At 42.8% G+C, this 26,239-nt stretch overlaps 1 protein-coding gene, 1 long non-coding RNA gene and 1 pseudogene across 7 annotated transcripts in view; 1 reads left to right on the forward strand and 2 right to left on the reverse strand.

The window, feature by feature from the left end:
* LOC117201877 (uncharacterized) overlaps positions 1–22,976 on the reverse strand; it is a 47,333-nt gene extending 24,357 nt beyond the window's left edge. The window contains exons 1-2 of one of the 2 annotated variants that reach the window (XR_004484000.2): positions 22,877–22,976; positions 18,533–18,645 (exon numbers count right to left, since the gene is read on the reverse strand). This is a non-coding gene — a long non-coding RNA (uncharacterized LOC117201877). The remainder of the gene's footprint in view (positions 1–18,532; positions 18,646–22,876) is intronic. The other variant, XR_007477786.1, reaches the window with a different exon arrangement.
* Positions 18,654–22,868, reverse strand: LOC117201876 (60S ribosomal protein L7-like 1; annotated as a pseudogene).
* Positions 22,977–23,018: 42 nt separating the features above from the next.
* Positions 23,019–26,239, forward strand: part of MELK (maternal embryonic leucine zipper kinase) — a 78,572-nt gene continuing 75,351 nt past the window's right edge. For 3 of the 5 annotated variants that reach the window (XM_033431116.2, XM_033431119.2, XM_049710805.1), the window contains exon 1: positions 23,020–23,157. The gene's annotated coding sequence lies outside the window, so the exon portion shown is untranslated. Of the gene's footprint in view, positions 23,158–26,239 lie in introns of all 5 variants that reach the window. The other 2 variants (XM_033431118.2, XM_004271439.4) reach the window with 2 other exon arrangements.

Below are 26,239 nucleotides of genomic sequence, written 5' to 3' on the forward strand. Positions count from 1 at the left end.
CTCTAATTCCTTAACCCATCAAAATAGAGACTTCCTTTTATCCAGCAGTAAAACCTCAGAGTCTCCTCCAAAAAGTACCTTGTGATCACACTACTGAACTGGAGGAGAACCCTTGGACACAGGTAGGGCAGATGAGACATTGTGACACTCTGTAATTAATTACACATCTTGTAATCAAAAGTTAGCCAACTTCAAAAAGACTATTTGATTACAGGACTTCCCTGGTGACGCAGTGGTTAAGAATCCGCCTGCCAATGTAGGGGACACGGGTCCGAGCCCTGGTCTGGGAAGATCCCACATGCCGTGGAGCAACTAAGCCTGTGTGCCACAACTACTGAGACTGCACGCCACAACTACTGCAGCCTGCGCACCTAGAGCCTGTGCTCCGCAACAAAGAGAAGCCCCTGCTCACCTCAACTAGAGAAAGCCCGTGCGCAGCAACGAAGACCCAACCCAGCCAAAAAAAAAAAAAAAAAACCAAAACAATTTGATTACAAACTCTATAGGTAAATAGTACCATTTCCTTTTAAAAATCACAAGAGAAAAAGAATAAGAAAAATCCTACATATTAAAAGAGACTTAAGAAACATTGCCACCAATTACAAAGTATAGATCTTTATGCTTTGAATCCTGATTAGAGCAAACTGGGAAAAAAATGCGATGATTAAGGAAATGTGCACTCTGGATATTTGATTATATTAAGAAAGTTGTATGAACTTTTTTACATGTGAGAATAGCATTGTGGTTATGGTTTAAAATAATTCTCATTTTTAGAGATGTCTAAAATATTTATATGACAAGATACGATATCTGGGCAGGAGGGTAGTAGGCAGGGGTATAGATGAAACCAGACTGACCATGAGTTGATAAGTGTTGTAGCTTGTTGATGAGTGTATGTGTTCATTATATTATTCTGTCCATTCTTACATATATTTCAAAATTTCCAATATAAAAAGCCTTATTTTGTTTTTTAAAAAGGCTTTTTGAAAGAGCAGCAATAACATTTATTTGAAAGAAATCAGTTATTTGTCCAACAAAGTATTTAGAATTCTTATAAAAGCATTATAGTATTTGTGCAGGTGAGTAAAACATTAGAGGTTTTTATTTTTTTAATATTTATTTATTTAGGCTGCACCAGGTCTTAGTTGTGGCACGTGGGATCTTCCTTGCGGCGTGTGGGCTGTTTAGCTGCAGCATGCAGGCTTCTTAGTTGCAGCATGTGGGCTTCTTAGTTGCAGCATGCATGCAGGATCTAGTTCCACGACCAGGGATCAAACCTGGACCGCCTGCATTGGGAGGGCGGAGTCTTACCCACTGGACCACCAGGGAAGTCCCAAAACATTAGAGATATTTTTGATAACTGAGTTTTGCCTGCATGATATTTTCCAGTGTTTCATTGGGAAGGGGCTGCTTTCCTCATCATTTTCTCCCCTGTTGGGATAGACGAATCCACAAATACATACCTATGCATTTGTTGGGCCATGGATATGCCTTTCTAGGGATAATTGCTGTTCATCATCACTGTGTGCTGGGGAAGGTGAGTGAGGGGGAAGGAAGATCTTCCATGTAGGCATCAGCAAACCACCATCACAAGTAAGGTAAAGACTGCAAGGAATCCTATAGGCAGGATTCACTCTGAGGTTTCCCAGTTCACACAGCTAGTCCTAGGGTTATTTATCCTGCATATCCACACAGTTCTCCAAGAATACTTCACAGTGGGTATCTCTTAGTGAGTTATGGATGTCTCTTCTCTTTCCAGGTGAAAGCCACTACAGAGCAGTGAAAACTTAGGAGTTCCCTTTCAGGCTATCGTAGTCCTAAATGGTACCTGTGATTTGGAGAGGAGTCAGTAGTACTTAGTTTTTAGTGCTTTTTGGTGTGGCTGTGGCTTGTCTCCAATCTCCAGGAAGGCTTGCAATGAAATATGCATATCCACATGGGTGGTCTGGTACAAAGTACAGCAATGGGAGTGGCCAAAAGAATTTCATAAGGCAAATCGCCTTGGCAGGTCTTTCTCAAGAATTCCATTTGTGTACCCAGTTTCCCAAGCTGGAATTAATCTGTTGATAGAGTCCAATCTTGACTTGGAAGCCTGCTGAGACCCATGGTCCTTTCAATTACAGTTTGCATGTACATCATGAAAATTGGAAATGGCTCGACTATTTAAGGCTGTATTGTTGCAAAGTTTACTCAGTCCTTGCTTTGCAGTCTATTTGCCAGAGTTTTGGAGGCGATGCAAAATATGTTGAAATTTGATGTTTAGGTATATATATATTATACATACATACATATGTTGGAAAATTTGTCCTATAAAAGGTACCCATACCTTTTTATTAAAGGTAATAGTATTTGCTTTCCAGCAGGGGATGCCTTGAGCCATTGAGAATAGTTATTTCTTGCTGCCTAACAAACACCCCAAAACTCAGTGGTTAAAACAATAATATATTATTCTGAGATCTGTCTGAGATCACGGTCCACCAGAGGGTTAGCAATGACACTTTCCTCCTCCTCTCCTCACCTTTACACTTTTAAATCTTCCTCATCCCCATCTTGCTTTCTCCAGACTCTCTGCTCTGTCCTCAGCCGCTTTGAGCAGGCAACTCTCAGAGCCTCAGTTTATCTATCTGTAAAATGGACACATTAATTCCTGCCCATTTCATAGTCAAGTTCCATGAGGATGAGGACATGTTCCGAACATTGTCAAGGGCTGGGCAGGTGGTGCTGAGGCAGTGAAAGATGCTGCAGAGACCTGCCCAAGGCCACCTTGAGGTGGCAGGTGATAGAGATAGAGATAGAGAGATATATAGTGATATATATATATATATATATATATGTATATATATTATAGAGATATGTATGTGTGTGTGTATATATATATATACATATATATATAGAGAGAGAGAGAGAGAGAGAGAGAGAGCGCGCCAGAGAGAGAGAGAGAGAGAGAGAGAGAGAGAGAGGGAGAGAGAGAGAGAGAGAGAGAAAGAGAGATTTATTATGAGGAATTGACTCATGCAATTATGGTGGCTAGAAGGCTTATAATCTGCTGTCTGCAAGCTGAAGACCCAGGAAAGCAAGTGGTGTAATTCAGTCAGAGTCCCAAAGCCTGAGAACCAGGTGAGCTGATGGTGTAAATCCTAGTCCAGGGGTAGAACAGGAGATGAGATGTCCTAGCAGTTCAAGCAGTGAGGCAGGAAAAAAGGGGTAAATTTGTCCTCCCTCTGCCTTTGTTCTGTTTAGGCTCTTGGTTGATTGGATGATGCCCACCCAAATGCGGGGGTGGGGGATGTAATCTGCTTTGAGTCCACCAATTCAAATGCTAATCTCATCCAGACATACCCAGAAATAACATTTAATCTGGGTGCCCTGTGGCTCGTCAAGCTGACACATAAAATTAGCCATCTTGCATGGTATGGATGTACCACAGTTTATTTAACCATTCATCTATTGAAAGACACTTGGGCAGTTTCCAATTTAGGGCTATTGTGAATAAAGCTGCTATGAACATTCATGGACATGCTTCTGTGTGAAAATAAATTATCATTTCTCTGAGGTAAATGCCTAACAGTGAAATTGCTGGGTCATATGTTAAGTCCATTTTTGGTTTTAAAAGGAACCGCCCAACTATTTTTCAGAGCAGCTGCACCATTTTACATTCTCATCAGCAGCGTATGAGCGATCCAGTTTTTCTGCATCCTCACCATCACTTATTGTTTTAAATTTTAGCCATTTTTAATATTTTGGTAATCAAAATTCCCCCCTATATTTCCGAAGTGTTCCCTAGGTAGCATTGCTTCCAATGAGAATAGCTAGATCACTGGTTCTCAAACCAGACTGCCCACTGGGATTGCCTGGGTAATTTATGCCGGCATCCCTCCCTCAGAGACTCTAGCCATCGGGAAGTTTTTTTTTCATTGGGAAGTTTTAAAGTTCCCCAAGTGATTTCAACATACAAACAAGTTCATGAAACACTGATGCCATTCTCATAACTCCGTCATTTAAGTATTCAAGTTTCAAGATCTTATGAATGAGATAAATTCAAGGACTGAGATAATTGTCTCTTGAATAAAGTAAGATTTAAAAGCCAGAGCTGTATTATATTCACAGCAGAACGTCAGTAGAGATCAAAGGGGGAAGTAAAAATAATTGTGGCCCAACAAGCCATGCTATAAGAAGAAACTTTAAAAATAGACATATAGAGACTTCCCTGGTGGCACAGTGGTTAAGAATCCGCCTGCCAATGAAGGGGACATAGGTTCGAGCCCTGGCCCGGGAAGATCCCACATGCCATGGAGCAACTAAGCCTGTGTGCCACAACTACTAAGCCTGCGCTCTAGAGCCGCCTGCAAGCCATATATACTAAGCCCACGTGCCACAACTACTGAAGCCCGCGTGCCTAGAGCCTGTGCTCCGCAACAAGAAAAGCCACCGCAATGAGAAGCCCATGCATCACAACAGAGTAGCTCCCGCTCGCTGCAACTAGAGAAAGACTGCATGCAGTAAGGAGGACCCAACGCAGCCAAAAATAAATAAATAAATAAATAAATAAATAAATAAATAAATAAATAAATAAATAAAATACGCATATATAAGACTAAAACCCAAACCAAATTATACAAAAACAAACTACAAAAGCCTGGGACACATTTCAATTCCTAGAATTATGATGTAGTGGTAGAAAGAAAATGGGTTTTGGAGTTAGAAGTCCTAGTTTTTCCACTTAAAACCTGTGAGATCTTGGATGAGTCACTTGGTCTCTCTACACTTTATTTTACTCATCCCTGAAATCTGTTACAAAAGGTTACTTTAGAGGCCTTTTGCAAAGATCAAATATATTGGTATGTGCTGTATTTTTAATCATAACATACTGAAATTATGATACACTTATTTTTGATAAGAAAATTAGAAATATTTGCTATCTGGGCAGCATCTGCTCACCTCAACCAATATTTAATGAGCATCTTTGATGTAATGTTTGCTATACATTATAAAGTTTCTTTTTATAATTTCTTAGTTTTTATATTTTTACTGTGGAAATCTCAAACATACACAAAAGTAGAAAGAATAATGTAATTTTTTTTTTCTTTTTTCGGTACGCGGGCCTCTCACTGTTGTGGCCTCTCCCGTTGCGGAGCACAGGCTCCGGATGCGCAGGCTCAGCGGCCATGGCTCACGGGCCCAGCCGCTCCGTGGCATGTGGGATCTTCCCAGACCGGGGCACGAACCCGTGTCCCCTGCATCGGCAGGCGAACTCTCAACCACTGCGCCACCATGGCAACCCAGAATAATGTAATTTGATGCTTCTTAAGCATTAAGTGTTCCTATGATTCACCTGGGGAGCTTGTTAAACTACAATTCTGACTCATAGGTCTGGGGTGGGGCCTGAGACTCTGCATTTCTAAAAAGCTTCCCTGTGACTGACATGTTGCTGACCACAACTACCGTATATTTGTGCTGCCCTAACAAAATACCATAGACTGGGTGGCTTAAACAACAGACATTTGTTTCTCAGTTTTGGAAGCTAGTAAGTCTGAGATCAGGGTACCAGCATGGTCAAGTTCTGGTGAAGGCCCTCTTCCTGGTTTGCAGACAGCTGCCTTCTTTCTATACCCTCACAAGAGGGAGATCTGGTGTCTCCTCCTGTTCTTATAAGAGCACTAACCCTCTTAGTGGGGGCTCCACCCTCATGATCTCCTAATACTTCCTAATACCATCACATTTGGGGTTAGGGCTTCAACATAAGAATGTTGGGAAGACATATACGGTCCATAACACAAGGAAATAATGAAAGTCCAAGTACTATAACTTAACTTCAACAATAATTAATTCACAGCCAATTTGCTTTTGGCTCCTCATCCCCTTGCCCTCCGCAGATTATTTTGAAGTAAATATCAGACATCCTATCTTTACAAATATACATCCTATATTTCAATATGTATCTTTTAAAAAAGAGAGATATTAAAGTACTTCCTTTGAAAAAAATAACCACCAGACCAACCCACTCCCCCAATTCAACAGTGATTTCTTAATATTATTCAAAATCCAGTCAGCATTCATATTTCCCTGAACACTTTTTTTATTGTGATATGTTAACTTGTCTCTTCAGTCCTTTTTTTAAAAATTTATTTACTTTATTTATGTTTTGGCTGCGTTGGGTCTTCATTGCTGCACGCAGGCTTTCTCTAGTTGCGGCGAGCGGGGGTTACCCTTCATTGCGGTGCACGGTTTTCTCATTGCGGTGGTTTCTCTTGTTGCAGAGTACAGGCTCTAGGCAAGCCGGCTTCAGTAGTTGTGGCATGCGGGCTCAATAGATGTGGCTCACAGGCTCAGTAGTTGTGGTGCACGGGCTTAGATGCTCCATGGCATGTGGGATCTTCCTGGACCAGGGCTCGAACCCATGTCCCCTGCATTGGCAGGTGGATTCTTAACCACTGTGCCACCAGGGAAGCCCTCTTTGGTCTCTTTTAATCTGAAGATTCCTCTTCCAGCCTTGTCTTTTCCTTGCCCTTTTGTTTTTGTTGTTGTTAAGAAACTAAGGCATTTGTCCCATAGAGATTTCCATACTCTGGTTTTGCTGCTTTGCATCCTCATGAGGTTGTTTAACGTGGCTCTTTCATCCCTGTATTTTCTGTAAATTGGTAGTTGGATCCAGAGCCTGAATTGGACTCAGGTCTGCTTTTTTGGCAAGGCTACTTCAAAGGTGGTGCTGTGCACTTCATCAGGAGGTCCATAATGTCTGGTTGTCTTTCTGTCCATAACGTTTTAAAAGGAGTCGGCTCTCCAATGAAACTCATGATTGGGGCATGCTGCCACCAGGTGGTAACAGCACACATAGCCACAGGTTCAAGCAGCAGAACAAGAAACACTTTTCAGCAGAGATCCCAGAAGGCGGGACAGGTCTTCCTCACTGAATCTACATTAAATCACCATGATTTTTATTTTTTTAAATTTTACTTATTTAGTTATGTATTTTGGCTGTGTTGGGTCTTCGTTGCTGCGCGTGGGCTTTCTCTAGTTGTGGCGAGCGGGGGCTACTCTTTGTTGCGGTACGCGGGCTTCTTATTGCGGTGGCTTCTCTTGTTGCAGAGCATGGGCTCTAGGCGCGCGGGCTTCAGTTGTTGTGGCACGTGGGCTCAGTAATTGTGGCTCACGGGCTCTAGAGCGCAGGTTCAGTATTTGTGGCGCACGAGCTTAGTTGCTCCGCGTCATGTGGGATCTTCCCGAACCAGGGCTTGAACCCGTGTCCCCTACATTGGCAGGCGGATTCTTAACCACTGGACCACCAGGAAAGTCTCCTCATTTAATTCTAACAATTCCCAGGAATGCTAATCACTGTGTCCATGGTAAAACAGTGGTGAGGCCAGGATTTGATGTCTATGCTTTTCCTCTCTACCATTTCTGCAGCCTGCTGCCTTCTCTTTTGGTTTGTACTGGAGTCACCTGTACTTGCTGTCCTCCCCCAGCTTACAGCTCTACTGATTTTTTTCGTGTTCCCTTCCATACCCCACCCCCATTCATTCTCCACCCATCCCTGCTCTGGGAAGCTGGCTTCTGTGGATTCTATCACCAGGTTGCCTTACCTGCTGGCTTCCAATGACTTCCAATTGAATTCACCCCGATTTATTCTTCAGGCTTCTTCCCCACCTCACTCTGTTTCCGAATGCTGCTTTCCTCAACTACAACTTCTGTGCCTGGTGGCCCCTCTTCCATGGCTTTTCACCCTGCTTCAGTTAATACCTCTCTTGCCCCTCAGGCCTCAGCTTCCTGCTATTCTATTCCCTGGGAGTCTCAACTTCCCCTTTAGTACTCTTACTCCACCTACCTCAGTAGAGTATCTTCATTAAGATGGCTCTTAAAACCGTGCAGCTGGAGGGGCCACGTGTTTCCTGCTGGGATTCTCTCATTCTCTTCACTCTTGTCCTCACCTTTCATTTTCTCCTCAGTTGACTTCAGTGAGGCAAGCCCCTTAGCGCTTTTCTGAAAGGTTACCACCGGTTCCATCTTCCTTAGCAAATGGTTAACTCTCAGTTCTCATCTTATTTTTAATCTCCTAGCAGCTTTTGATGCACTCCTTGATGCACTTCCTCTCCAGGCCTTCCCAGTCACCATGTGCTCCTCCTTGTACCTTCTCAGCCACTCCTTCTCTTCCTGACCACATCGTGGTGGCATGTCCTGGTGTGCAATTTACAAACCTCTTCTCCATCTCCACTCTCTTCCTACTCATCTCATCTAGTCCTGGAGCTTAAATACCACCTCTGCACGGATGACTCCCCAGTCTGTCTGTAGTCTCAATCTATCTCCAGAGTTCCAGAATCACATATCTAGCTGCCTACTTGCTGTTCCAAAATTAACAAAGCCTCAGATAGAATTCTTGATTCCAGACCTCCTCCCAGCCCCTATATATAACCATCTCAGTCAATGATATCACGATTCACCCAGTTGCTCAGCTCATAAACTTTGGAGCTATCCTTGACTCCTCTCTTCTCCTCACTCCCCAAGAAGATTCTTCCTTCAAAATATATCCAGTGTCCCAACAACTTTTCACCATCCACTACTGTCACCCAAATCCAAGCCACCATCATCCATTTGGACAGCAGTAGCTTTCTTGACTGGTCTTACTGCTTAAACTCTTCCCATTTCCAGCTGATTGCCTACACAGCTGCCTTCTGGTCTTCAAAATGTAAATCAGTCATATCACTCCCCAGTTGTGACTTTACATCACACTTGGAATGCAGTCTGGAGTACTTCATGGGGCTGCAGGGCCCTACGCAATCTGGTGGCTCTCACCTCCCCATCTATCTGCCAGCCTCTCTGCTCTTGCTGCCTTCATTCCAGGCACGTGGGCCTTCTTTGAACATGCCAAGCCTGGTCCTGCTCAGAACCTGTCTCTGTTGTTCCCTCTGTGTAGAATGTTCTTTCCCATCTTCACATGGCTCTCTATTTCTGGCCCTTCACACCTCTGCTCTCTCATCACCTCCTCAGAGGGGTCTTTCCAGATGGCCTTATCAAAAGCAGCAGCTCTCTGTTTTGCTATATACATTAGTTTATTTTTTAGATTCCACGTATTAGTGATATCATACAGTATTTTTCTGACTTATTTCACTAAGTATAATATTCTAAGTTCATCCACATTGCTGCAAATGGCAGAAATTCATTCTTTTTTTTTTTTACAGCTGAGTAATATTGCATTGTATATGTATATACCATGTCTTCTTTATCCATTTGTCTGTTGATGGGCACATGGGTTGCTTCCATGCCTTGGCTATTGTAAATAGTGCTGCTATATAGAGCAAAACAGTAACAGACTCACAGATGTAGAAAACAAACTAGTGGTTACCAGTGGGGAGAGGGAAGGAGGCAGGGACAAGATAGGGATGTGGGATTAAGAGATACAAACTGCTGTGTATAAAATAGATGAGGAACAAGGATATATTGTATAGCACAGGGAATTATAGCCATTATCTTATAATAACTTTTAATGGATTATAATCTGTAAAAATACTAAATCACTACATTGAACACCTGAAACTAGTATAATATTATAAATCAACTACACCTCAATAAAAATGAATAAAAATAAAACAGCAACTCTCTCTCTGCATCACTTTCTATCCCCTGTCCCTACTTAGTTTTCTTAGTCAGCATGTGTCACAATCCAAAATGAAATCACTTATTTATGTGATTTCACTAGAAGGTCTCACCCACTAGAAGGTAAGCTTTTTGAGAGCAGGGACTTGCAGGCGCTCAGTAGCTATTTGTCTAGTGGGTTAATGAGTGAGTGGTATCACTTTCATTTCTGTCTCTATACACAGAAAGCACTTGTCATATGCTTGCTCACTGGAGTGTCTTAGAATCCAGGCCCTGATTCTGAAGGTTCCAAGCCTGGTGCAGGTCCCTCCTGAACTTGGGGGTGGAAGGTGTGTGAACTCCCTAGGGTCCCCTAAGGGATCTGCAAGCCCTTCTCAAGGGCATGGTGGTATCATGACTATGGGGTTGGAGGTTTCAGAAGACTGTCAGTGAGCCTTCTTACTGTGGCCACGGCCATTTCTTCACCTCAGCCCTCCTATTTCTCCTTCAGTTCAGATCTACACACGTCCCAGAGTCTTCTGCCAGCTCTGCTGGTGGGGAGGCAGAACCAAGGAAGCTCTTCTGTGACGAACTCATGGCAAGGAGGGCTCCACAATAATTGTTGCAGAGGAATGAGTGCACAACAGAGGCCAAGCAGACAGGTGCAAAATGCCTCAGCTGCAGCCCATCTTGTCCCAAAGTACTGGCCTGAATCTTCCTGCTCTTGGATCTGCTGCCTCGCCTGAACCTAGAAATATTCCTCGGAGTGAACAGGTTGGGCTTTCCACACTCCAATCCAGCTTCAGAGATTCTGGGAATCCCGGCTGGCATGAATAGCTTCTGAACAGAGAGTTAAAGCTATTTTAAGATTCTGTTTGTAGCCAAGGAGGGTGATCTGTGGGCTCTGGTGGCTGTAGAAGATGACCCTCCAGAAGACCAGTTCTTCTGATGGTCGCGGCTCTTGGGCACAGTGCTGCAGCTGAATTGGAGCTGGGAGACAACGCAATGTCACTTTTTCCTCAGCAGATGTGGATGCTCATTTATTTACATGCCATTTAAAATGTATTGAGTTTTTAAAAAATCTATTTCTTTAATTGAAGTATAGTTGATTTACAATGTTGAGTTAATTTCTGGTGTACAGCGAGGTGACTCAGTTATACACATATATACATTCTTTTTATATTCTTTTCCATTATGGTTTATGTATTCAGTTGTCATGCTATGACATAACATAACATTTTTTGTGATGTTTAATTATATTCCTTTCTCCATGTGGTTTACTACTCTCCCCTCAACTCATCCCCCCACACCCTCCTTCATTCAAGGTGCTGCCTTTTTTGTTGTCTTGTCCTTATGGAAAGAATGTGACAGAGATGAAAGAAAAATCAAAGGAGTCTCTCTTGCTTTGGTGTCCAAAAATGTGTGCATTTCCATAGAGAAGACTCCAAGAATAGACAAAATCTCTGTGGGAGAGAGCAGGGCTTCCTGAACCCCATCCTCAAACAGAGAAGAGATTTCCCTGAGGCTGGAAAAAAGAAAAGACAAAGGGGAAGTCCTGATGATGGAGACCTTAGTGGCGTTCTGAGGGACAAGCCCTGCCTTCTGGACAGAGCCCCAAGAGGTAAAGCTGAAGCCTGGGAGGAGGGAGCACCCTGATTCCCATACTCTTAGATGGCACAGAGGGGAAAAGAGCTTCCAGGCAGAAGGCCTGGCTGTCAGGAATGAGAGCAGTAGCAGGAGCCACTGGCATGGGCTGATGACCAAGGGTCAGATGCTTACCTCCATCATCTTAATGGGATGAGGGAGAAATTGAGGGGTGGACTCCAAAGACTATGTTTCTGCTCCTTTAGCAAAATGGGGATTTAAATTCAAAATTAAGCTGAGTTCTCGCTCTCTCTCTCTCTCTCTCTCTCTCTCTCTCTCTCTCCCACACACACACACACACACACACAGAGTACTTCAAAAAGAAAGTTTATTGAGCTCCTACTGTGTACTAGGCTGGATAAGCCACATAGACACAGACTCTGGTCTCTAGAGTTACAGAGTCTTTCTGGAGGAGTAACACTCGACCAGTTGGCCACGAGCCTTGGTGCTAAGTGGACTACTGGAGATGTGAGCATAAGGCTGTATGATCACAGAGGTGGAATATGTATTCTTCTGAGAACTATACCTCAGGCTTCACAAACTTAGAAGATCCCAGTTTTGGGGTGTTCACAGCAGTCACCAAACTCCCAGACTACTAGAGAAAGCCAAAGCTTGTAGGGTCCTTCACAGGAGGACAACAGACACGTGGGCCACTCTCAGCTCCCAGAAGATTGATCAGAGTGTGCAGGCTAGAGGCAAGGTGCTGGGATGCTGCTGTGGGACAGTCCCCTCTGGCTCTGAAAGGGCTCAGAATTCTCCCTGCTGCCCTGCTGCCCTGCTCAGTCTCTCCTCTGTTGACAAGTCCTCCACCCACAGGGACTGGATACACAGTATTTATGTCTTAGAAGTTGGCCTTCTTTCCTCAATGCTCTACTCAGGTCCCTTTCCTTCTCCACTTAAAAAAAAAATTGAGGTGTAGTTATTTACAATATAATATAGTTTCAGGTGTACAACATAGTGATTCAAAATTTTTATAGATCATATTCCATTTAAAGTTATTATATAATATTAGCTATATTCCCTGTTGCTATACAATATATCCCTGTTGCTTAATTTATACATGGTAGTTTGTCCCTATTAATCCTCTATCCCCATCTTGCCCCTCCCCCTTTCCCTCTCCCCACTGGTAACCACTAGTTTGCTGTTTATATCTGTGAGTCAGTTTCTTTTTTGTTATATTCACTGGTTTTATTTTTTAGATTCCACATGCAAGTGATATCATACAGTATTTGTCTTTCTCTGTCTGACTTATTTCACTAAGCATAATACCCTCCAGGTCCATCTATGTTGTTGCAAATGGCAAAATTTCATTCTTTTTAATGGCTGAGTAATATTCCATTGTGTGTGTGTGTGTGTGTGTGTGTGTGTGTGTGTGTGTGTGTGTGTGTGTGTGTGTATATACCACATCTTTATCCATTCATCTGTTGATGGATACCTAGGTTGCTTCTATGTATTAGCTATTGTAAATAATGTTGCTATGAACATTGGGGTACATGTGTCTTTTCGAATTAATGGTTTCACTTTCTTTGGATATATATCCAGGAGTGGAAATGCTGGATCATATGGTAGTTCTATTTTTAGTTTTTTGAGGGACCTCCATACTGTTTTCCACAATGGCTGCACCAATTTACATTACTGCCAACAGTGTACAAAGGTTCTCTTTTCTCTACATTCTCACCGACATTTGTTATTTGTGGCCTTTTTGATGATAGTCATTCTGACACGTGTGAGGTGATATCTCACTGTGTTTTTTTTTTTTTTTTTTTGCGGTACGTGGGCCTCTCACTGCTGTGGCCTCTCCCGTCACGGAGCACAGGCTCAGGACGCGCAGGCCCAGCGGCCAGGGCCCGCGGGCCCATGGGCCCAGCCGCTCCGCGGCATGTGGGGACCGGGGCACGAACCCGTGTCCCCTGCATCGGCAGGTGGACTCTCAACCACTGCGCCACCAGGGAAGCCCCTCTCATTGTGGTTTTGATTTTCATTTCTCTGATGATTAGTGATGTTGAGCATCTTTTCATGTGCCTATTGACCATCTGTATGTCTTCTTTGGAAAAAGGTCTATTCAGGTCTTCTGCCCATTTTTTAATCAGGTTTTTTTTTTTGATATTGAGTTGTACGAGCTGTTTACATATTTTGGATCTTAACCCCTTACTGGTCATATCATTTACAAATATTTCCTCCCATTCAGTAGATTGTCTTTTTGTTTTGTTGATGGTTTCTTTTGCTATGCAAAGATTTTAAGTTTAATTAGGTCTCATTTGTTTATTTTTGCTTTTGTTTCTCCTTCTCTACTTTTGTCACTGACAACTTATTTTCCTGGATTAGTGTTTCTCTGATAATTGTGACCCTTTTACTTGGCTGTTTTTTGTTCTCCTGGTAAAGATTTGAGGGAAACATCTTTATTTCATGGGCAACACACAATCTTGCTCTTTGGGTGGGCCAGGTTTCTAAATTTTGGTGATTTTCATAAATTCTGTTATTTCCAATCAGAGCAACACTTCCTGCCCAGGTTCCCAGGTTCTGGGAGTGAAGGCCATTTGGAGAGGATTATCTAGCTCTGAAACCACTGTCCACATACAGATTTCTTTTTTTTTTCTTTCCATCCAGAAGGTCATTCATTAAAAGATTTTTTTTAATTGTAAGTAATCATACCTGTTGCAATTTATGTTTAAACTGCAGGTATTACTTTGAAAAACAATTCAGTTTTGAAAGGGTAATAGACAAGCCTAGTATAAAATTCAAAATGTATAAAGCCAAAGTGGTGAGAAGCCTTTCCTTCCCTTTCCTTTGGTCAACCAGTTCCCCAGAGGCCATCTCAGCTACCAGTTTATTCTGTCTATGTATACATTATAAATCTTTCCCAGTTTGTTGTTTGCTTTGCAATTTATTTATTTTTGTCAGATTGGTGTTATAACATTTTTATATAATCTATTATTTTTAGATCTAAAAATTAGTTTAAAAATGCATGCAATAACCCGCACACAAATGCTCATAGCAGCTTTGTTTGTAATAGCTTCAAACTGTGATCATCCCAGATGGCTTTTGACAGGTGAATGGTTAAATAAACTGTGGTACATCCAACCACGAAGTGCTACTTGGCAATAAAAAGGAATGCACCATTGATGCATGCAACAGCTTGGATGAATTTGTTTTGCAAAATGTTACCACTGGTGGTGTGTGACATAATAAGAAATACATATTTTGTGTCTGCCCTCCCCACTCCCCCTTTCCTGGCACACAGCTCTAAAACCCTTGTAATCTCTGAAGTAGTAAGTGTGTTTTTGTTGTTAATGAGATGACTAGTAGCTGGAGGATCCTGGAAAGCTCCTAAGGATGGGGGACTGGTTTTTGCTTGGAAAGTCAACCATGTGATTAGAGGGTTGGAATTTAAAAAAATATTTATTTATTTATTTTATTATTTATTTGGCTGCGCCAGATCTTAGTTGCAGCACGCGGGATCTTTAGTTGCAGTGTGCAGGATCTTTTAGTTGTGGTGTGCAGGATCTGGTTCCGGACCAGGTATCGAACCTGGGCCCCCTGCATTGGGAGCATGGAGTCTTAACCACAGGGAGGTCCCAAGGGTTGGAAGTTTTAATCAATCATGCCTACATAGTGAAGCCTCTGTAAAAAACCCTAACTGAAGCTTTTGGAGAGGGTACTGAATACATCAAGGTGCTGGGAGGGTGACGGTCCTGGAGAGGCATGGAAGCTCTGCGCCCCTTCCCATACATCTTGCCCTATGCATCTCTTCCATTTGGCTCTTCCTGAGTTGTATCCTTTAATAATAAATCAGTAATGTAGTAAATAAACTAATTTTTCTGAATTTTGTGAGCTGCTCTAGCAGGTTATTGAACTCAAGAAGGGGGTCATGAGAACCCATGATTTATAGCTGCTTGGTCAGAAGTACAGGAAGCCTGGATTCCAGATTGGCATCTGAAGTGGGAGCAGTTTTGTGGGACTAAGCTCTTAACAATTGGGGTCTAATGCCAATTTCAGGTAGATAGTGTCAGAATTGAATTGAACTGTAGACACCCAACTGGTGTCAGAAGTGTTCAGTGTGAGTAGTAGTACAGAAAAAAGAGTTTTGTTTTTTTTTTCCAATTTAGAGAGAAACTGAGCAAAGCATACAACAGAACTCTCTGCATTATTTCTTACTACTGCATACAAATCTATAATTTTCTCAATGAAGATTTCAACTAAAAATACACAAAATAGAGTATAGAAAGTAAACACTAAATCTTCTTTCCATACCTTATCCTAATTCCATTTTCTAGAGAGAATGTTAACACTATAAAGTATATCCTCCCAGACATTTTCCTGTACTTACACATTTTTCTAAACAAAAATGGGGCTGTGTTTTTGTTTATATCAGTAGCTTATTTTGTTCACTTAGAAAACAGACATCGTTTCATGGCGTTTAGGGTTGCCAAATATAGCAAATAAAAATGCAAGATGTTCAGTTGAATTTGAATTTTGGATAATGGATAATTTTCTTAGTGTAAATATGTCCCAGCATACTGCCATTTTCTTTGGCAACCCTAATGGCAGTATATTACCTAATTCTTTTGAAAAGTTGGTTGCACAGTAGTCCACTGACATTTAGCCTTTTCCTATTGATGAGGGTATTCTTTAGATCAGAGTGTTCATCATAATTCTCGGTAATTCATAAAGTCTCTTATATTTGTATGGTGCCTTAAATTATTCAAACGTCTCTCATATTTCATTAAACAAAAATTAACTGAGAATTACAGCAGAAAAATCCTGGGCTTTGGATTCCTGGCTGTTATTCTTATCAGATACTTAAACTTCTTGAACTTCAGTCTCCTCATTTGTAAAATAGGAGTAAGAATACCTACTCTGCAGGATTAGAAATAACGTGTATACAACCCCTAGTAGTGCCTAGCAGAGAATGGAACTCAAGAGATAAATCATTGTTATTTACAGAATGTTAAGATCCTGTGGTAGGTGCTAAGGGATAAATGGAATTAAGAAACATATTCCTGACATTTTTGGGTTACATTTTTTTTTTTTTTTTTTTTTTTTTAGTGGTACGTGGGCCTCTCACTGTGGTGGCCTCTCCCGTTGCAGAGCACAGGCTCCGGACGCGCAGGCTCAGCGGCCATGGCTCACGGGCCCAGCCGCTCCGCGGCATGTGGGATCTTCCGGGACCGGGGCACAAACCCGTGTCCCCTGCATCGGCAGGCGGACTCTCAACCACTGCGCCACCAGGGAAGCCCTTGGGTTACTTTTAATTTTGAAATAATTTCAAAGTTATTGGCAAGTTGCAAGGATAGAACAGAACAAGGAATTCCCACATACTCCTTACCCAGATTCACTAATTCTACATTTTGTCCTATCATCATCCTCCGCCTCCTCCTCCTCCTCTTCCTCCTCTCCCCCACTGTCATGTTTTCCTATGAACAAGAACATTCTCTTATACAACCATAATTTAATTATCGAAATTAGGAAATTTAGCAAATTCCCAAAGTAGTTTTCAAATTCAAATTCCTGAAATATTTTTAATAGGTTTTTTGGAGCTATCTCCTTTTCTAGTAGGACTATGGCCCAAAACTTAACTTTGTGTGGCTTCCCATTTTCTCTTGGATTGGATATAAGAATCAAGGCATGGTTTGTAGCCTGAGGTGTGCTAACCTGACTGGCCTCAGAAGAGAAACAGTATTGCTATGAACAGACTGAAGCCTTTGCTTCCCGTCCCCACTGATGACTCAGCCGCAAATGGTGCTGACATTCAGGCACTCATTCCACCACCTGAGAAGCACAGCTCTTGCCTTGCCTTGCCAGGCTCGGATACTCTTACGCTGGCAGAGTGGCTGCGTGGGCTTCCTCTAAAATGCACAACTGCTCATCTCCCTTTCCTGGTCAGCACCCCTCCCAACTCTAGCCTGGCACACAAGGCCCTTCACAAAGGGTTCCCTGATTACTGGCTCTTCCTTTCCTGCCACACCCCTTGTTTCCGGTGCTCCACCCAACATACCTTTCTCCCAGGAGACTTGTGTTTTCTTGCCTCTGTGCTTCTGCACATAGAGCTCCTCCTGTCTGGGGAATGCTCTACACTCGTCAAATTTTTCTTTTTCTTTTTTTTTCAAGGCCTAACTCCAGTACAAAATACCTCAATCCCCTGATCAGAACTAATTGCTCCCCATTTCCAGCTCTAAACAGCACGGCTGAGTGCACTTGTATTTGGTGCTTCTGTGTGGTCCTTTATTAAAGTTGGTTGTCTATGGATCTGGCTATTCTGTCTTTGAGATTCTTTGGGCAGGAGACACATCTCTTTTCTTCCCTTTTCTGGCATTGCCCTGAACAGGGTGAGGCATAGGGTAGACACTGGTGACTGATAAAAGAATGAATAGCATGAATTACCCTGTGTGAGAGAGGCAGACACTTGGTTATAGAGATGATGCATGTAAGTGCACATTAATCGTTCAAAAAATTGTAGAGGGTTTTATTATTGCTGCTAATGGTGTTATTATTGGTAGAGATGTTACATTCCAAATGGCCTGACCCACCCAGTTAGTGACTCAAGAAACAAGGAGCAGCAGAATCATATCCAATCTCCTTATTGTCCATTTGAGGAAACAGGTTCACAGAGGGGCAGGCATTTCTTTCAGGTCAGGTTCCACAACTCAGAGCCCTGCCTCCTTGCACTGGACTGTTTTGTCTTGCAGCCTAATTACTCTCCTTAAGTCAGTAATACTCAAGCTCTTTTGAATATGTACACTCAACATAAGTTTGAAAAACTTTAAGTAGATATCTAAATTTTCTCACCATACTTTTAGTAATAATTTTTATAACCTCCTTTATTTATATAGAATTCTAAGTTAAAAAAACTGTAATTTTCCTTACTACTCTTAACCATGTGAGGCAGACAGGCTTGACTATATTAGCCCCATTTTACAGGCAAGACTGGAAACATTCCCATATTTAGTATAAGACAGATCCAGGATATAAACCCTGGGCTTCCACACTCACAGCTGCTCTTTTCGCATTACTTTTTGACACATCATTTTAAAGTCATCTGATTTTACAATGTTTCACAGTATCAGAGTGACATCTGTAACATCTAATCCTGGCAGGTTAACTCCTGAGCCAAGCAATTTAATTACTTCATAATCTGGCACATTTTAAGGCACTGTTAATACCTCCAATTCAATCTCACAGCTATGTTCGTAATAGGGAAGAACATTTTGTATTCTATTACAAGTTAATCAGTAAAGGGATGTTGCCTATAAGCTTAAATTATACATAACGGCCAATCTCTGGCAACCCTGCCTCCCAGGTAATGAGCATTAAGCTAAAATACCTTTGTTTAGCTGGCCAGGCTCACCTGTGAACGAATAACACATCCCCTCCAGAGGCTGACGGGAACCAGGAAGTGTTTGACTTTACGCCCTCCCCTTTCAGTATAAAAGAAGCCTGGAGAAAAAAAAAAAAAAAGCCTGAATTCTAACTCAGGCAAGATGGTTCTTTGGGGCACGAGCCCGCCATCTTCTCAGTTTTCTGGCTTTCTGAATAAATTGTCTATTCCTTGTCCCAACAACTCGTCTCTCCATTTATTAGCCTGTTGGGCGGCGAGTAGTATGAGCTTGGGCTCAGTAACATGTTTGAGCGCCCCATGAACCAAAACTGCAGCAAAGCTGGTCTTTTTTTTTTTTCTGTTTTTTGCGGTACGCGGGCCTCTCACCGCTGCGGCCTCTCCCATTGCCGAGCACAGGCTCCGGACGCGCAGGCGCAGCGGCCATGGCTCACGGGCCCAGCAGCCCCGCGGCACGTGGGATCCTCGCGGACCGGGGCACGAACCCGTGTCCCTTGCATCGGCAGGCGGACTCTCAACCACTGCGCCACCAGGGAAGCCCCAGCAGAGCTGATCTTAAAGGACCAGGGGACACAATAGTTAAGCACGTTTTCAGCTCTTAAGCTGGGCCTGGCACACCCTAACCAACTGCTTAGATGGCAAGTTGAGGCAACTAAGTGAGTGACAGGAGCAGAGGGAAGGCCCATTTAGGGGTGGACACTGATGACAAACACAAGCAGGGTCAGACCCTCTTTTTAGGTCTAACATCTCCAGGAGTGTTGGTCTACATTATCACTTGCAGGGTAGAGGGCAATACTTCTGGAGTCTAGAATATATAAGGAAAGGGTCCAATTAAGCTGCTTGCCTACAGCCTAAAAGACCAAATATTGCTAATTTCATCCATGCCAAACCAAGAAAATGGTTCACTCTTTCCTGATTTGGGTTTAAGGAGAGGACTGATCATCAGGGAAACCAGAGAATTCCATCCTGAAGCCCGGAAGAACTAAATGGTGGGCATTTCCCTGAGTCATAGATGGCACAGGGACTCAGTAATCTACCACCGTGTTCTTAAAAGGAAACACTCATTTGGCTTGAAGGGAAAAACCTACCTTGGTAAGCTCTGGTCTTCCATAGGACATGGAACCAGAAGAGACTAGGAAGGTCAGAGCCTGGGTGACCAATCCTGATAGTGCGGGACTTCTTCACATAAGGTGCATGGGTCCCTGAGTAGGGTCTACAGATACTCTAAACTTCCAAGACAGAATTGGAGTTTCTGCATGTTTTCCTGGGGAAAGTGTCCTTCCCTTCTCATAGATCCAAGAACAGGTTAAAATCCTGAGCTAAAGAAAAGCATTAAGCCAGCTGCAGGCAAGGATAAGGAAGCCATCATATACACTTAGAGCTCTGTGTAAGTCTGAGAGCTCACAACGCTGTCACTGAAGTTAGAACATGGACTCACAGCAGAGACAACCGAGCACTGCTTTTGTGCTCTTCTCTCTAATTGTACTTACAATTCTTTCTAAAACAAGGCCCTAGGAACCCCTAGGCTCAAGTACGTCCCTGGGGTTGGTCCACTGCTGTCTTGTATTCATGCTTGGGTATTCATTCACCAACATTAAACCCCAGGATAGAAGATGTGACAAAGCATCCCTCCTCCATGGCATGAGTCTTTTGCTGGTTTCAGAGGTGGATGGTGACCAACACCGAAAATACATAGGAATGTTTCCTTGGACCTGGCGTGGGATGAAAAGTGCCTGCCATGCCTGCCATGACTATCACCATCTTTTCCCTGACACTTCCCCCCCAGTTTCTGAAGATATAGTAGAAAATAATCTATTTTGAAGATACTGGGTAACAATTCCATAAAACAAAAACACATGCTTCCAAATGCACTGTGCTTTCAAATATTCTGGGTTTAGTTCAGCTGCCGGATGACCTGACTGATGCTTTCTCCTTGATAGTCAGGTGAGCCCACCTCCTTGAGGAAACCCACTCTATTCTTGGTAGCCTGGTGGGCCACTGGGAGTTGGAAAGGGCACAAAACCCCTGAGATCGACTGAAAATTCTTCCCCAGGAAGGCAACTTCATGAATGAGGTCTCCCAAAGCAAACGAAACCAAACTTCCCCAGGTGCTCCTCAATCACTGTGTCGTCTGTCGGATGGTTTTGTTCTTGACCTTGGCTTGTCCACGTTTCAAGATGAGTTCCCAAACAGACTTCAGATTTGTAAATCCCCAGGTCATATAAGGTTCCACTCTACAAAGCGTTTTTATGGTTTTAGGGGTTACTTTCGCAAAGACACCACTGAAAATCTTATTCAGGCGAAGTCTTGCAATGGTCCTCTGCACCAGTGAACTCACCCCATTAATCCTTTGGATGAATACAACAAAGGCCAAAGAATATTTATCTGGCACTTTCAAGCCATGAGGTTTCACTTCTAGTCGTCTGAGGTGCACCCTGTCACATAGCTGCTGCCAGGAATCATGTAGAAACCATTCTAGTTGCTTAAACTTGAGCCCTTTTCCATTCCTCTGTTCCTCCTTGTGCAAAAGCGCCTGCTTTGCCTGGGTGGCTTTGAGGGCCTGATAAGCCTTCCTCTTTTTCAGGAGGTTTTCTGGAACCAAAGGGATCTTCCTTCTTTGCTCTTCCTCCATCTTTCCCATACTGTGGCTACTGCTCATGTGCAGCCCCACCGGGTGGGGAAGAGAGGAATGGCTCTGTGTCTACTTGACCATAGAGACGTCTATTCTAGCTCAGGGGTCCTCAACCCCCAGGGCGCAGACCGGTACCGGCCACACAGCAGGAGGTGAGTGGCCAGCTAGTGAGAGCGAAGCTTCATCTGCCGCTCCGCATCACTCGCATTACCGCCTGAACCATCACTTGCATTACCCCTCCTCTCGCCCCATGTTCAAATTGTCTTCCACGAAACCGGTCTCTGGTGCTAAAAAGGTTGGGGACTGCTGTTCTGCCTCATGGCAGGGCGACCAGGACTGCTGCGCCTTCTTAGCAGCAGTGAACCACGGAGGCCTTGCTAACCCTTATTCCTGCCAAGAGTTGCACAAAGCTTCCTTCGCACTGCCTCCAAGCTTTTTACAGCGGTGTCATCTTCAAAATCCAGCCCTTTCCGTTTCAGCTGTATTCTCATAATGCTGGAGGCCAGGCTATAAACACTGAATGGCTTCCCACCATGCATTCTCTTGTTATAATTTTAAATAGTCACAAAGGTTTTAATTTTTGGATAAATTGTAAATATTTTTAAAACAACTGGTTATTGTAAACCTCTGAAAGTAAAGCTGTAAGTCCTTAAAAGATATGCAATGGATTGGAAATACCAGAATGATTTGATACCCACTATTATCCGATAAAAATTACACGAACAAAATAAACAATTTACTTTTTAACTTGCTTGTTTTCCCTCTTTTTTCTCCTAACTCATATTTTGGTTCCACAGAATGTTATCTTAGTTTTTTTTTTTTTTTGCTTGAAAATCTTTTATCCAGTGCAATAGCACACTTCATTGCAATAAAAATACACATATAACACTATTCCACTTCACAGGTAGGCAGAGCAGAAAAATTTAGGGCAGTGAAACTACTCTGTATGATACTATAATGGTGGAGACATGTCATTATACATTTGTCTAAACCCATAAAATGTACAACACCAAGAGGGAACCCTCATGTAAATTGTGGTCTTTGGGTGATAATATAGGTTCATAAATTGTAACAGATGTACCACTCTGGTGGGGGATATTGATAATGGGGGAGGCTATGCATGTGGTTGGGACAGAGGGTTTAGGAGGAATCTCTGTACCCCTCCGATTTGCTGTGAATCTAAACCGTTCTTTAAGAAAAAGTCTCTTTAAAAAATACATATATAAATTTATACTTAATATTTTTTTCTTTCCTCTTGCTATAATTTTTTTTTCCTTCTGGATTTTCATTACAATTGTAGTAATTCATGCAGCCCATGAAAGTCATATAAATAATGACCAAACAGTAAAACGTATTAGAAGGACTTCTACTGTGATGCTAGGTAGGTGTTTCTGGTACCTTGAGCTATCTAATGGACAATTTGTCCCCTGGGGGTTTTATTCCTCGTGGCAACATATTTTAGTAAGATTTTTACAGGGGAGAGGTATACTTGTCTTTTGTTGGATGGGAGAAGGGCCACTGGGCAAGGGGAGGACGAAAATGAGACTGTGACTACTAGCGACTTCTCCGCAAATCAATTTTAGGAAAGAGAACTTAAAGTTGAATTATGTAAAAACTTTGTATGCTCACGACACCACGAAAATCTTCACGTGCCCTCCGGGGAGGGGCACTCCAGGTCGAAGACCAAGGCCTTAACTCACCTCTCAGCAAGCTCCAGAAGCCTCTTAACCATTCCACTCCCTGGGCCCTCTCGCTGTCCTAGGGCGACAGCGCCCCGCCTCGCTGCGACCGCCCAGACGCCGCTGCGTCCCCGCCCCTTCCGGCGCGCGAGGTTTGATTCCCTTGGCGGGCGGAAACGGCCAGAGCGTGGCTATCCAAAAAGTTTCTAGGAGCTCTCTGCGCTCACCGGTTCCCTTCGGACGGCAGGCCGGCGCGTCTGTGTTTCTGCCTGGCCCAGTCCCTCCCGGCCCTCCGCCCTCAGGTCAGTGTGTCCCGCGTGGGTGAAGGCCGGGGTTCCGGCCGTGCGCGGCGCGGGGGACGGCGGCTCGGGCCCAGGGTGCTCCTGGCTCACAGGAGACTGGGGAACTTCACCGGAGTCCCACCTTATGAGTACGGTTCCTTGGATGAGATAGCCTTTCCGACCCCTGGTTTCCTCCTCTGTAAGTGGGATAGGGATCGTATCCGCCTCCGGGTTATCGGTGAGGTAAAGCGCTTGCCACCTAGGAGGCTGTGATAGATGTGAATTCCCATTACATGTTTCCATGACACTGACGGTCCGGGAAAGAAGTTCAAAGAAGGGTTTCGAGTTATTTCTGTTCGTACAACTCAATTTACTAGGCAGTTCAGTAAACAAGGAAATGTATTATGTCTAATCACCCCCTTTTCAGAGTCAAAATCCTTCCTTTTCCTTCACCTTCCCAAAGTAGTGGCTTAAGAGCCTTAACACTAAAAGGGGAATATGCACCGAATGCTATAGCACTAAAAGGAGTGACCTACCGGGAGACCAGTGGGAAAAAGGGAGACTTCCAAAGGAGGGCGTCCCAGGAGAGTGATCAGGCCTCTAGCTCCTAGGATGAATAATTATCCTTGAGCTTCACAATTGGTATTTCTTCTGGTAGTGGAAAGGGGGAAGGTAGTGCCTGGAGTTTTGCTTACAGCTCAGTGTTCCTAACTTTTTTGTTCATATTTTGGTTTCTATCTCTGTGTTGTGTGGGATAAATCAGAAACATCCTTACTGTATCTTCATGGGCGTGTCTCACCAGTGGATCTGTCCTTTCAGTATTTCTACTATGGACCAACCAGATGGCCAGATCAGTCCCTTACTACCTTTGGGAGTGAATGCCTCTTTACTGGTGCTCCCAGAAGCCTCTGCAAGGGAGCAGGACAGTATGTTAATTAAATGTATTACAAGGCCACATTATATGCCATTCTGTATTTTACTTTTCATTTGAAATATCCTCAGCATCAGTGTCATACCAAGCTCACTAGATAATGTAAATGTATTATACAGCAGGTAATAGCATAGCCCAGATAAGACTATGTTGGTAGGAAAATGCCCCCAATTTGTTGCTATCTTATAAAATTTACTGATAAATTTTCTTCCACTATCTAGGCAATTCCTTCTTTCCTCAGAAAAGTTCAAGACCCCAATTGTATATAGCTCCAGTTCTTCTACTTAGTCACATTCAGAAGGACATTCAGGTGTATGGGGTCTAGTTTCCTTCTTCATTATCCACAGTTGGGAGGCTGTCTTCCACATTGACTGATCATATACTTCCTTTAGCAGCAAGTGGGTTACTCCAGTCAAAAGTCTTTTCTGTGTTCTGTATTTCCAGACTCTAGAGGATAAACAGGGAGAGCACTTCAGAATATTTAGAACCAGCTCCACTTCTACAAAATTTAAAAGCCAAGTAAAATCTGCTATCATTATAGCAGTTTTGCAATGTAAACACCAGTTTTCTTATACAGTAGCACAAATGATGTTCCCTGGATTCAGTAGATACAATTTAGGGCCATATTGGTATTACTCACCTAAAGACATGGTGTGATTTGAGGGAAGGGGGTAAATAACAAAATGGAAGGAAGAAAAATAGGAGGTGTGTGATTTAGTCTTACACTGGTGAGAGTTGATCTCTGCTAGTTGACTGGAGGCCATAACCTGGAAGTTCAAAACTCATTTGGGAAAAATCTATCAAGAAGTTGGTTATGACACTCTTATATCCCTGTCTGGGAAAATGAATTCCAACATCATACTAATTGCTTTCTCTTTCTGAGTGTGGCAATTTGAAATAGCCCAGTCCTTTGTATGGAATTTAGGCATGTGCAGTGGTGGCAATTTGGAGTCTTACTTATACTTCCTAAGGCCTGCTTCTTTCCCTTTGTCCATTTCCATCTAATGTTTTTTTTTGTTTGTTTGTTTTTGTTTTTTGGCGGAGCTGTGCAGCTTGCAGGATCTCAGTTCCCTGACCAGAGATTCAATCCAGGCCATGGCAGTGAAATCCTAACCATTAGGCCACCAGGGAACTCCCTCCATCTCATGGTTTTTAAACTTTGAAATGTCTGTTTGTGTTTCCTCTTTAACCCCTGTGTTCTGAATGCCCCAATACTGCATTAGTTGGAGCTTTGCTCTCTAAGGAACCTGATAGCCTACTTTTATAGCAGACCACTTTCTAAACAGATTTATAGCCTAACATTCCCCCATTTCCAAAGTCCTGCTCATTCTCTTCTCCATCATCAGGATCCCAAAGGTTTCTTAGCCTTGTGTTGACCTCTATACCTTTACTGCTATTTTTCCTGTTTTAAAAATTCTTAGTCCTATGATTCCTGTCTTTTGGGGGTGTGGTTCCACTTAATTCCCAATTTGCTCCAATAACAAATGCCCTTTAAAAGGTTTCTGAATTAGTAAGGATATTTCTAATCCTGTGTCTCAGGTGCCCAGGGGGAATAAATATGTCCTCTCTGCTGTCTCCTTGCCTGGAACAACTTTTGCCACTCCAGTGGAAGCGGAAATATTTCATTTTATATCACCAGCTTTCCGCTATTATCAGGACTTGACTTTGCTTCCTTTGTTTGCCTACGCTGTTCATGCAGATTCAGCTAGATTAAAAGTTCCACCTGCTTATTAAGTTGGTCCAATGCCACCTCTTCCTAGGAAATGACTAATATTGTTTATTGGATCAGAATGTCTTTTGCCCATGATCTTTATCTTTCTTGCTATTTTAGCTTTGACATTGCTACTAAAACCTTTTTTTTTAAGCTGATTTTTTTCTTGGGTTTTGATATTTTTCCTTCCAGAACTTCTGCTCTAGTGTTCATTTCACTGACCAAATTTTTGAAGACTTTTTACTTGCTAAATAGCATACCTTTTATCTCCAAGTAAAATGATTCCTGGAATCAGAGTGCTTTAGGCATTTTGTAAGGAAATTTAAAGGGATCTTAAAAAAAAAAAATCCTCTGTGTCTCTTGGGCTTTTGATAATTTCATTCATTTTTTTTCTCCACTTCAGTTTAAGAAGATACCCATCTTCACTGTAGCAAGGACCTTCCCTATTGCTCTGTCTTTTC

This window comes from Orcinus orca, chromosome 6 (genome assembly GCF_937001465.1).
Source record: "Orcinus orca chromosome 6, mOrcOrc1.1, whole genome shotgun sequence".
NCBI classification, from domain to species: domain Eukaryota; kingdom Metazoa; phylum Chordata; class Mammalia; order Artiodactyla; family Delphinidae; genus Orcinus; species Orcinus orca.